Source organism: Notamacropus eugenii, chromosome 1, assembly GCF_028372415.1.
Source record: "Notamacropus eugenii isolate mMacEug1 chromosome 1, mMacEug1.pri_v2, whole genome shotgun sequence".
NCBI classification, from domain to species: domain Eukaryota; kingdom Metazoa; phylum Chordata; class Mammalia; order Diprotodontia; family Macropodidae; genus Notamacropus; species Notamacropus eugenii.
The window spans coordinates 451,102,753-451,115,168 of NC_092872.1; the positions used below are offsets into that span (position 1 = coordinate 451,102,753).

The 12,416-nt window shown below is 34.1% G+C and overlaps 1 protein-coding gene across 3 annotated transcripts in view; it reads left to right on the top strand.

The window, feature by feature from the left end:
• The window catches only part of LOC140519184 (uncharacterized), a 67,722-nt gene that overhangs the window by 37,441 nt on the left and 17,865 nt on the right, over positions 1-12,416 (top strand). Inside the window, exon 1 of one of the 3 annotated variants that reach the window (XM_072631994.1) lies at positions 11,372-11,494. The exons of the other annotated variants lie outside the window; for them this stretch is intronic. The gene's annotated coding sequence lies outside the window, so the exon portion shown is untranslated. Of the gene's footprint in view, positions 1-11,371; positions 11,495-12,416 lie in introns of those variants that run through there. 3 annotated transcript variants of the gene reach the window in all.

Below are 12,416 nucleotides of genomic sequence, written 5' to 3' on the forward strand. Positions count from 1 at the left end.
CTTTCCTTAGTTAACTTCCCTAGTAATTTTTTTGTTGTTTGTTTCTTTACCATGGTAGATAAATTCTTCAGTTCCTTTGTATTCCCTTTTCCTCCACATCCTCTTTCCAGATTATAAGATTGTATTTGAGAGCTCTCAAAGTGATGTACACTTTTCAGCTGCGGTTTTTAATTTCCTTATTTAAGTCACCATTACAATATTCTCTCAATATTTGTCATCTTAATGTTTGCCATTTTGCTGTTGTGTTTCAAAATAAAGCCTTAATGCATATCCCTTTTAATGTGCCATCTGTCAGTAGAATGTAAGTTTCTTGAGGGAAGAGATAATTTTGGTTTTGCATTCATATGTCAGGCACTTCATGTAGTATGTAGTTAATAAATATTTGTTGAATTGTGCCCTTCCATGCCATCTATTGAATTATCTAACATAGACATATAATACTGGGATCCTCCATAGGGCAGCAGAGAACACATTAGAGCCATGAGAATAGACAAGTCTCTGAGAAGATGAAAGCCATAAAGGAGGCTTAAGGAACTGTTGCTTTCTTACTACACTCTCCAGATAGTGATAAGAGCTCCTTTTCTTCTTTTCTTGCCATCAGAATTCCCATTTAGCAAGTTGTTGGTGTTGGGGCAGGGGGTAGGGGGGAGTACTCAGCCCTTCCAGTAGGTAGAAGAAAGAGTAGTCTAGAGATTAATAGCATATAGAGCCCCTAGGGAAGGAGAGACTTATTCTTTCTCAATATTGTTCTTTATTTAGTTTTTGTAATCCAGAAGATATATCCTCAGTGAATGAGGACTTGCCATCACAGAATTATGCCTATGGAAGAACATAGACAAGAACTGTATGGGATCAAAAGGCATAGATGGGCTGTGATGTGTATTAGTATAGAACACAGCCACATCACTGAGATAACAGATTCATAAAAGTATTGAAGTAGAATCATAGGAGGGCAGCTGTATGGTACAGTGGTTAGAGTACTGGGCCTGGAGTCAGGAAAACATCTTCCTGAGTTCAAATCTGGCCTGTCACTTACTAGCTGCATGACCCTGGACATGTCACTTAACCCTATCACCTCCATTTCCTCATCTATAAAATGAGCTGGAGAAGCAATGGCAAACCACTCCAGTATCTTTGCCAAGAAAACCCCAAGTGAGGTCACAAAGAGTCAGACGTAACTGAAAAACAACTGAACAACAAAGAATCAGAATCTTAGATCTAAAACTCTTGCTCAATGCATTCAGTAGGCATTGATGAGAGTGGAAGCAAGATAGGAAGTTGTACAAATATGATAATGATATGGATGAGTCTGTAACCTGTAGACTACAGGAAGGCTAAGTATGGTAGCAGAAACATGAGTTTCTGAGTTGGTGGGAGTTTGAGAGAATTGGAAGAACCAAAAGTGTATGTGCCTGTGTAGTGGTGTAAATCTACAAATTACTAGCCTACACTTTCCAGTTATTTCTCAGAACCAAACTTTACAAGCAGAAACTCAGACACCTACACCCTTTTGATATCCCTTTCTCAGACCTTACGGATGTCTGGTCATACCCCCTTTCCCTTATATCATGAATTTGTCTTTTCTAGTGTCTTGGCTGCTGGTTTTGGGGAAAGGCCAGTATAGAGTATAGAATGTTCTTGTGGGTGTCAATTTGGTCTATTTGTAGTGGAATGCCCTGAGATGGCAGAATTATGGGGGTATTAAGGTGTCAGCTACTAATAAGAATTCATTTCAAATGAGTACAATAAACTCTTGTATGAGAGTCATTCTAATCTCCCATCACTATCTAGCAATAATGGAAGCAATTTGAGATATAGGACAATCATAGATCTCATGGAAGACTATAATGTACTGATTGAAATCCTGATATAATACATAAAGTTTTTGCAAAAACATAAAAAGAAGACACCTTGACAAGCTTCTTCTGTGAGACAAATATGGTCCTGACATCCAAACCTAGGAGATAATGCAGAAAAAGAAAATTATAGATCATTATCATTAATAAATATTCATACAAAAATGTTAAAATAATAACAAAGAAGCTTCAGCAACATATTTAAAATATTCACTTTGATCAGCTTTTCATTATACCAAGAGTGTGTAAATGATTCAACGTTAGAAAGATAGCAGGCATAGTTACCTTGATAAAAATAATGTAGATCATATAATTATATCAAAAGATGCATACAAGATTTGACACAATACAACACTCACTTATAATAATAACACTAAAAATATAATAAAAATACCTTTCCTTAATATGATCAAAAGTGTTCTTCTCAAAGAAGACACTTCTCAGGGTAAGGTAGAGTTGTTTGATAGACAACTATTACTTCATTTAGAATGAAAATCTAATTACAGTAATAAAACAAAAAAGAAATTAAGGAGATAAATACAGACAAAGATGAGGTAAAATCATCTTTCCTTCAAGTGGTAAGACACTTTACTTATAGAACCCTAGAGATTCAATGAAAAAATTAAAATAATAGCTTTAATAAGCTCTGTAAGCATAAATTACAGAAAGCAGTTTTCTATTATTAAAAGCTTAAAACTACACCAAGATTTTCCCAACACTATATAGAATAAATCCACAAAACACCCTTTTTGTTTATTATTATTAATAGCAAAATTGAAAAGGAAGCAATAAAGAAATTCCATTCAAAATAACTACATAATGCATGACATTTCTGATACCAGAATACACTCAGGATTTAAATAAGTAAAATTAGAAAAAATTCTTTATGGAAATAAAGGAAGACATAACAATTGGAGATAGTCATTATTCATGCTTGGACCATGACATTACAATAAAATGGCAATATTACATAAATTACTTTATAAACATAATGATGTTTTAAACTCTTAAGGGGATAGTTTATTGACCTGGACAAGATAATAAAAATTTGAGGAACAAAAGGTCTTAACCTTTTATGTCCATGTCCTTCCATGTCCATGGAAAGAATGAAAAAAAAAAGTAAGAATGAAGGAGGCCTAACATTAGCTTCTTTCTACTTCCAACCTCTGAAGGTGAAAGTTTGTATGGCAGAAGAGTCAAAAGAAAGACTTGAGTTAAATAAGAGGGAGAAGGACCTTGTAGAGCTGACTTAGAGTTATTCATCTGGTGAAGCAGGTTAGAGATTGAATTTGGAGAGGAGAAATTTAGAAGAAGTTGAGGAAAAGTTAAGAAAAGCATGAACTAAAGGAGAAGGGCTTGATAAAAAAAAAGATTCAATATAAAGAGGGAAAAGGACTAAGGAGGATTAAGGATTAAGACAGACTAAAGGAGAAAAAAATAGTTGATAGGGGAAAGGTAAGTAAGAAAAGGTAAGTTAAAACAGCATTTAGAGAAATGAAAGGTATTTGGGAGGGTGCACTGTCAGGTTTTTAGAAAGTAATTTCAAAGGCAGAGAAGTAAAAGAGATTAAATGTGTTAACAAGGGGTTTAGAAGGTGAGTACAAACACCCATAAGCAGTTTAAAAAACATTGCTCTGGATCAAGCACTGTGGAAAATATAAAAGATTTTTTACTTTCCACTTGGAACAACAACTAAAAAATTGAGGCTCTTCTCAAAGAGAAGGGGACTGGAAATCTTTAAGAAGGAAATAGTTAATGTCAGATAAATCATTTAGTAAAGATAGAGCAGGAAGAAAAAGTAACGATGGTTGGTTACTTCCTCCGCTAGCACTGGGGCAGCTATTTATCAGTTTGATAATAGTCACAAAGAATTCTATTGCTTTGGGCTTATATCTAATCCATAAGAGAAAAGCTTCCAACATTTATCAAAGTGGATGACTACTACTCACTACCAGTGATTCATGTGAGCACAAATGATACTTCCAGAAGCAACCTTGGAAGCATTACCAAAGATTACAGTCTTGGGCAATAAACTGAAGACCACAGAGGCATAAATGGTGTTTTTATCACCATTGTCCATTGAAAGCAAGGGATTCAGAAGAGGAAGGCAATTTAGGAATCAGCTAAAACAAGGAGAAAAAAAAGATCTTGGAAAGAATTTTATTCATCAAATGGAGAGAGAGGCAACACTAGCAGAAGAAATTTTGTAAAAAAACAAATGAAATCTTATAGCTGGATCAAAAAACCTCCATCTCACACCTACAAGGTGAATGAGGCATAACTAGACAGTAGTTCATCTGAGAAATATCTGAGGATTTTAGTAGACTTGAAAGCTCAATATCAGCCAACAGTATGATATGGAAGCCAAGAAAGCTAATGTGTGTGGGGCTGCATTAAGAAAGAGATACTATCTAGCACAATGGATGTGACAGTATCATTGTATTGTGCTATGATCAGACCACATCTAGAGTATTGTATTCAGTTCCAGGTGCAACATTTTCAGAAGGAAACAAAAAGGGCAACAAGAATATTAAAGGACATTGCTGTTATTCCATATGAGGATCACTTGAAGGAACTGAGTATATTTAACTTGGAGGAGAGAAGACTTGAAGAAAGGCATGATAACCCCCACCTGGAAAAGGAAATAGACTTGTTCTGGTTGGCCTTACAGAGTAAGAACTAGGATTGATGGATAGAAGTTCCAAAGAGGCAAGTTTAGACTTGATGTCAAGAGAAACTTCCTAATAATTAGAACTCTCCCCAAAGTGGAATAGGCTATGTTGGGTGAGGGGTTTAATCAGTACCCTCCCACTGCTGGTCTTCAAGCAAAGTGTACATGACAACTTTTGGTATATGTTGTAGAAAGAATTTTTGTTCCGGTGTGGGTTGTATTATATATCTTCTCAGGCCCTTTCCAATTCTGAGATTTTGTTTCTGTGATTGTAAGTACATGTGAGGAAATATAAGAACCAAAGTAAGAAAGTATGACAGAATGTATGAGAGAAAGGAGAAAAAAACAATTTTGTCACTAGAGTATACCACAGAACACTTAGATGGAAAGACGTGTGTGAAAAGTACAGGAAACATCAGAGGCATGAGATAGTAGTTATGGAAAACTTTCTTAAGAATATATTTATTTATTAAAGTTAAATTTTTGAAATTTTTTAGTTTTGAATTCTCTCCCTCCCTCCAATCTGTCTCCCACTCCCTGAAATGGAAAGTAATATGATACCAATTATACTATGAAATCATATAAAGCACATGTCCATTTTAGACATATTGCAAAAAAAAAAAGAAAAATAAGGAAAGTGAAAAATTATATTTATATCTGCACTCATCATCCATCAGTTCTTTCTATGGAGGTGGATAGCCTTTTTCATCATGAATCTTTCAGAATTCTCTTATATCAGAGTAGCTAAGTCTTTCACAGTTGATCATCATTGCAATGTCGCTGTTACTCTGTACAATATTATCTTGATTCTGCTCCCTTCACTTTGTATCAGTTCGCATAAATTTTCCCATGTTTTTTCTGAAACTATTCTCATTCATTTCTTATAGCACAATAGTATTCAGTGATGGAAAACTTGAATTATCTAGACACTTGATGGAATTCTCTACCAAAACAAAAAAAACTAAAAACTTCTTGACTTGCCTTAATGATTATTTCATCCTTCAAAAGATAGAGGGTCCAGCAAAAGGGAAATTCTGAATCTGATTTTCTGTAATAAAAAGGGATTGATTTCTGTAGTGGGATTGACTCTGACTTCTTAGAATTTATGATGGAGAAAGAAGGGCAGCACAGTTTGTTGGAAAGAGTCCTACTTCTGCTAACTTCATTCTGCATCAATTCATTCTTACCAGGTTTTTCTGAAATATACCTGCTAATCATTTCTTATAGCACAATAGTATTTCATTACATTCATATACCATAACTTAATTAGTCATTCCCCAATTAATGGGCATCCCCTTAATTTCCAATTCTTCGCCACTACAAAAAGCTGCTAGAAATATTTTTGTACATATATATCTTTTTCCTTTGATCTCTTTGAGTTACTGTCCTAATGGTGGTATTGCTATGCAAAGGGTATACCCGGTTTTATAGCCCTTTGGGCATTGTTCCAAATTGTTTTCCAGAATGATTGGACCAGTTCACAACTCTACCAACAGTGCATTAGTGTCCCTGATTTTCCACATCAGTTATTTTAATTTGCATTTCTCTGATCGGTAGTATTTTAAAGTAATTTTTATATGACTATAGATAGCCATGATTTCTTCTTCTGAAAGCTGCCTATTCATCTCCTTTGACCACTTATCAATTGGGTAATGGCTCTTATTTTTACAAATTTGATTTAGTTTATTATATATTTAAGAAAAGAGGCCTTTTCATTTCTAAAATATATATGGAACTGAGTCAAATTTACAAGAATATAAGCCATTCCCCAAATGATAAATGGTCAAAAGATATGAACAGGCAGTTTTCAGAGGAAGAAACTAAAGCTATCCATAGTTATTTTAAAAATGCTCTAAGTCACTATTGATTAGAGAGATGCAAATCAAAACAATTCTGAGGTACCACATCACATCTGTCAGGTTGGCTAACATGACAAAACAGGAAAATAATAAATGTTAGAGATATGGGACAGTTGGAACACTAATTCATTGTTGGAGCTGTGAGCTGATCCAACCATTCTGGAGAGCAGTTTGGAACTATGCCCAAAGAACTTTAAATATGCGCATACCTTTTGACCCAGCAATACTGCTTCTAGGGCTGTATCCCAAAGAGATCATAAAAATGGGAAAAGGACCCACATGCACAAAAATATTTGTAGCAGATCTTTTTTGTGGTGGCTAAGAACTGGAAATTGAGGGGATGCCCCTCCATTGGGAAATGGCTGACCAAATTGTGGTATATGAATGTAATGAAATACTATTGTGTTATAAGAAATGATGGAACCAGTGGACTTCAGAAAAACCTGGAAAGACTTATGTCAACTGATGCTGAGTGAAGTGAGCAGAGCCAGGAGAACATTATACACAGTAACAGCCACAGTGTACAAAGACTGTTTTTGATAGACTTTGTCCTCCACAGCAATGTAAGGACCTAAAACATTTCCAAAGGACTCATGATGCAAAATGCCTTCCACATCCAGAGAAAGAACTATGGAATTGGAACGCAGAATGAAACAGACTAGTTTTTCCTTTGTTATGTCTTGTTTTGTTTTTCTCATGGTTTCTCTCATTCATTTTAATTCTTCAATGCAATGTGACTAATGTAAAAATGTGTTTAATAGGAATGTACAGGACCCTTACTTGGCATGGATGGAACATTGATAACTAACAAGAGAAGGCAAAACTTCTATACTGTTATTTTGCCTTTTTCCCCTAAGGAGAGTGACCTTTGGACTGGAAAGTACAGAACAAAAATGACTAACAGAAAGTTGATATTCATTGTTGAAAAAAAGTTAGTAAGAAGGCACCTAGCTGTCCTTAATAAATTCAGGTCACCTGACCTAGATGAACTACAGTATCTCCACTACAGTGTATTATTTGTACACTGCATTATGTGTACAATCCCAAAAGAACTGGGAAATATTATTGTTAATTCACTGTCAGTGATATCTTAAAGATATTTAAAAATAGGAGAAGTGTTATCGGACTTAAAAGGCAAATGTCCTGATTTTGTTTCCAAACAAAAAAGAAAGGAAATGGAGTCTGCAAACTATAGACTGAGTGTGAAACTTCAACTCCTGGAAAAATTGTAGAATCTGTGATTAAAGGTGTGGCTAGTGCACACCTAGTGAAGAAAGTGGTGGTTGCAAAGGGCCAGCCTGGTTTTAGCACAAATGAAGTATCTCATGATGTTACTGTGGAAGAGGTAGAGAGATGTGGGCTAGCTGATAGTATCATTCATCAGAATTGGCTGGATGGCCAAACTCAGAAAGTGTTCCTTGGAATACTTGGAAGGAAGTGTTCCTTGAAGACCCCCAGGGATCTATGCTTAGCTCTGTGCTCTTTAACATTTCTCTTTATGACTTTAATAAAGGCATATAGATGACGTGCTTATCAAATTTGCAGATTACATAAAATTGAGAAAATTAACAGTATCAGGAATGAAAAAAAGATTTTGACAGGCTAGAACACTGGGCTGAATCTAGTATGATGAAATTTGAAAGTGATAAATATAAGGTCTAACATTAGATTTTTAAAAATTGGTTTTATACGTAAAGATTGGTTGAGGATTTAACAATACTTTGTCATTTAAAAAAAATCTGGATTACAGCTCTATATGAGCCAGTCTTGTGATATGACTGCCAAGAAAGATAGTGTGATTTTAGACTGCATTAAGAGACTTCTTAGAAAAAGAAGAGATGGTCCCACTGTATTTGCCCTGGTTACTCCACTTCTGGAATATTGTGTTCATTTCTGAGTGTCACAATTTCTGAAGATCATTGATAAACTGGAAAATGTCCAGACAAGGGCAACCACAATGATGAGTTCCCTTGAGTCCATATCATTAGATAATTAATTGAAATAACGGAAGATATGTTCACCCTGGACAAGAGAAGACTCTTGGACATGATAGCTGTCTTCAAATATTTGAAAGAGTACTGTTATATGGAAGAGAGAGAGAGTAAATTTGATTTGCTTGGTCCCAGAATGCATAATTAGGAACAATGAATAGAAGTGAGAAAGAGGCAAATTTAGGCTTGATGTCAGGAAGAAAACTTCCTAACAATTAGACTTATCTAAAAGTGAAACTAGGTCAGCTAGATGGTGCAGTGAATAGAACACCAGGCATGGAGTCAGGATGACTCATCTTGCTCAGTTCAAATCTAGTCTCAGACACTTTCTAGCTTTATGATCCTGGGCAAGTCACTTAACCCTGTTTGCCTCAGTTTTTTCATCTGTAAAATGATCTAAAGAAGAAAATGGCAAACCACTCCAGTGTCTTTGCCAAGAAAACCCCAAATTAGGTCACAAAGAGTCAGACACAACCAAAAAATGACTAAAAAAAAAGGGTAACTGGTTCTTTGGAAAGTAGTAGGTTCCCTCTCTTTTGAGGGGCTTCCAGCAGAGACTGGTGTGACTATTTGTTACATTATAGTGGGGATTTCAGTATGGATTAGACGAAATGGTTACTGAGATCCTTTCTAACTCTTATGTGTCAACCTATATTACCATCAAAAATATTTGGAATTTGTTTTGAACAGTAAGTCAGTGAAACAGAGTAGATAATGAGTGTGGTATTCCAGTGTTTGCTAAAACCAAGAAACTATTGGGGAAATTAAATAAAAACTATTAATTAAGAACTTTTGGGAAAACTGGAAGACTTTGGCAGAAAACAAGTTTAGACTAGCTCTTTATGCCATAATAAACTCCAAATGAATACTTGACCTGTACATAAAAATTGTTTATAAAATTAGAAAAGAACAACAGGTGGTACATTTCACAACTGTTGTTTACAAACAAAGGATAGAGAAGAGGATAAAAAATAAAATAGGTAATTTCAATTACATGAAATTTAAGTTTTTGAATTTAAAAAAATCATTGCACCTAAAATAAGAAGAAATCAGCTAATGAGTTTTTTAAAAGTCTTTGCATGAAACATTTTAAATAAAAATCTAATACCAAGATATGTGGAGAATTTATCCAAAACATATAAAACCAAAACCCATTCTTCAATAGGTAAGTGGTCAAAAGATATCAACAGATTTCAAAAACTGCAAATGGTCAACTACCATATGGAAAAATGCACAATTTTCAGCCAAGATGAACTTCCTGAATATTAGAATAGACTAAATGGAAATCAATGATTCCATGAGGTATCAAGAAATATTAGGAAAAAAATTAAAAGATTGGGAAAATAGAAGAAAACAGTAACCATTCCAGTAAAAAATAAAATAAGTAGTATGAAATAGGAAAAAAAAATAATTGTTTAATACTTTATAATTACATTGATATATTTTTGAAAAAAGGGGAAAAATTATACCTATATAGAGGATGGCTTGTTCAGTAATAGTCTGGTTTTGAGCCTTAGTTTCTTTAAATTTGTCAGTGACTGTCAAAATTGATCTTCTTTGAGTATTCATGTTCAACAGACAGTGTAGTTACTTTAAATTCCTCTACAAAATTCAAAATAATCATGAACTAGTTGCTGGTTTTACAACAATATTGCAAATGACTATCAATTTGTTCCTCAAAAGTTCTTCCAACTTCCTGCAAGACAAAAAATTTTAACGTCTACCTAACAATTTTGGTTATAGTCTGATGTAATAATATTTTATGTAAATAATTGTCCTGTAACTAATAAATGAATTTTAACAAAGCAAAATATCTGTAGAAGGTACAATTTAGTCAACTATTAAATCATGCCACTGATATAATATTTTATTTTCTTCATTTATTCTTTAGTTTCAAAACAAAAAGATAGCAACTTAAAAAACATATGCTTTTAAAGATATTAAATTTTAATATATTTAATAAAAATAAAAAATTTAAAGATATTAAATTCAGTAAAATATTTCATGTATAAACAAATTTGTGCTTACCAAACAAAAATCTTACAAACCTTGCAAGTTACACTTTCACTATTTGAATTTTAAACACAAATTAAAAACTCCAAGTAATCACAGAGAATGACAGAATTGAAGTTGCTCCAGTTGTTTCTTTGTCTTTACTAATTCTATGCTAGTATTGTTTATTTTAAAAAACACTTTTTTTTTAATGTAGGAAAATATAGTGCCACAGGAGCTGGAGACACAAATTGCCCTCAAAGTGAACTCAAACAATTCTAAACCATTAAGGAACTTTTAAAGAGAATCCAGAAAACTTTTTTAGTCATTTAAGAGGGAAAATGGTGCCTATCTGATGAAACATAAATATTCAAAATAAGTCACAGAATGCCAATATGGTGTTGAAATAGAAAAAAACTACATAAGACCAGAACGTGCCCTTAGAAATGGGCATATTCTACTCCATGGAGGTTTTATTTTAATCCATGGTAGTTTCTTTTCTAAAGAAAATAAATCCTTTTAGAAATCTAAGCTTTGAATCATTTACAAGCTTATTCTTGAAATAAATGCTTGTATCTGAATCAGTGTGTGTCAAGGGCCAACGATAGAACTGAAGTTTTCTTAATTAACATCTATGTAGGATACAATATTTATTAAAGGATAAGTAATAAAAATCTGCTAATGTGAAGCTTATATATGTTTCTTAAAATTCAAGCAACTGACCATAGCATTGTTTACAATTTAGACAAACAAAAGATTTTTTTCAGGGATGAGTATTTTATCACTAAAATTGCTTAGAATTGTCAGTTCATGGTTCTAATAAAAAGTAGACCAACTTTTAGTTGATTTTATTGTTGTTTTTACATTCTCTACAGATGATGCACCCTCTTATTGCTTGTACCTGGGGCAAACCATTCCTACCCACCTACCCTTGGTATGGCAGAGGTCCCACAGAAGATCCAGTAATGTTATAGCCAAAACCCAGAGCTCCTACATCAAATAAAAAATACTTGAGTAACCCTAAAGAAAGAGTTCAGATACCAAGGAACCACATTCAGGATCACATAAGACCTGGCAGCTTTTACTGTAAATAAGAAGACATCTTAGAATACTATATTCCAAAAGGTAAAAAGATTTGGCCTATACCCAAGAGTAACTTACCCTATAAAGCTGAGTATAATACTATAGGAGAAAAATAGACCATTAATCAAATAAATGACTTTCAAGCACTTTCTTTTGATAAAAATATCAGAGCTAAGTAGGAACTTTGAAATGAAAACATGAATAAATAAAAATGCAAATGTATTTGTACAATTGGAAATAGCATATAATGGTGAAAGGCTAACATTCTAATGGGAAGAGAAAAAGCAAATGTCACCTCAGAACCTTAAGGTCTTCCAAAGGTATTGAGGGAGTTAAGTAAAAAAGATGTGAGGCTGGATTGGTTCTTTTCTGAAGGTTTTTGAAGGGAAAAGAGAAAGTATCACGAATGGGATACACTAGTGTGGAAGGGAAGAAGGGAGTGAAGCTATTTCTTATAATTGAAGTGTATGAAAAGAATAGTATACAAGCATGGAGGAAGGGCGAGGGGGGAATAGGCAGCAGATGAAGAAGGAATGTGGAGGCCTGCCACTCCTCTACCCCTCCCCCCGACATGCATGTGCCTGTGCTTACAAAAAGAGTCTGATGGAGCAGTATATCAAATCCAATGAGGACACAGGAGGGGATAGGAAAGATAGGAGTAAAGAAGGAGGATAATACCAGGAGGAAACAGTCTTAATCAAAGTGAACTTCCTAATCCTAAAGTGGAGATTACAACAAAACAGCAAAGAACTGGAAATTAAGGGAGTGCCCATCAATTGGGAAATGGTTGAATAAATTATGGTTTATGAATATACTGGGTTAATCTTGCATTGTAAGAAATGATGATACAATTCCAGAGAATCCTAGAGAATATAAATTGATACATAATGAAGTGAGCAGCACCAGTAGAACTACTGAAACAATGACAGTGTTCAAAGCAACAACCAATCACTTTTCCAGGGGA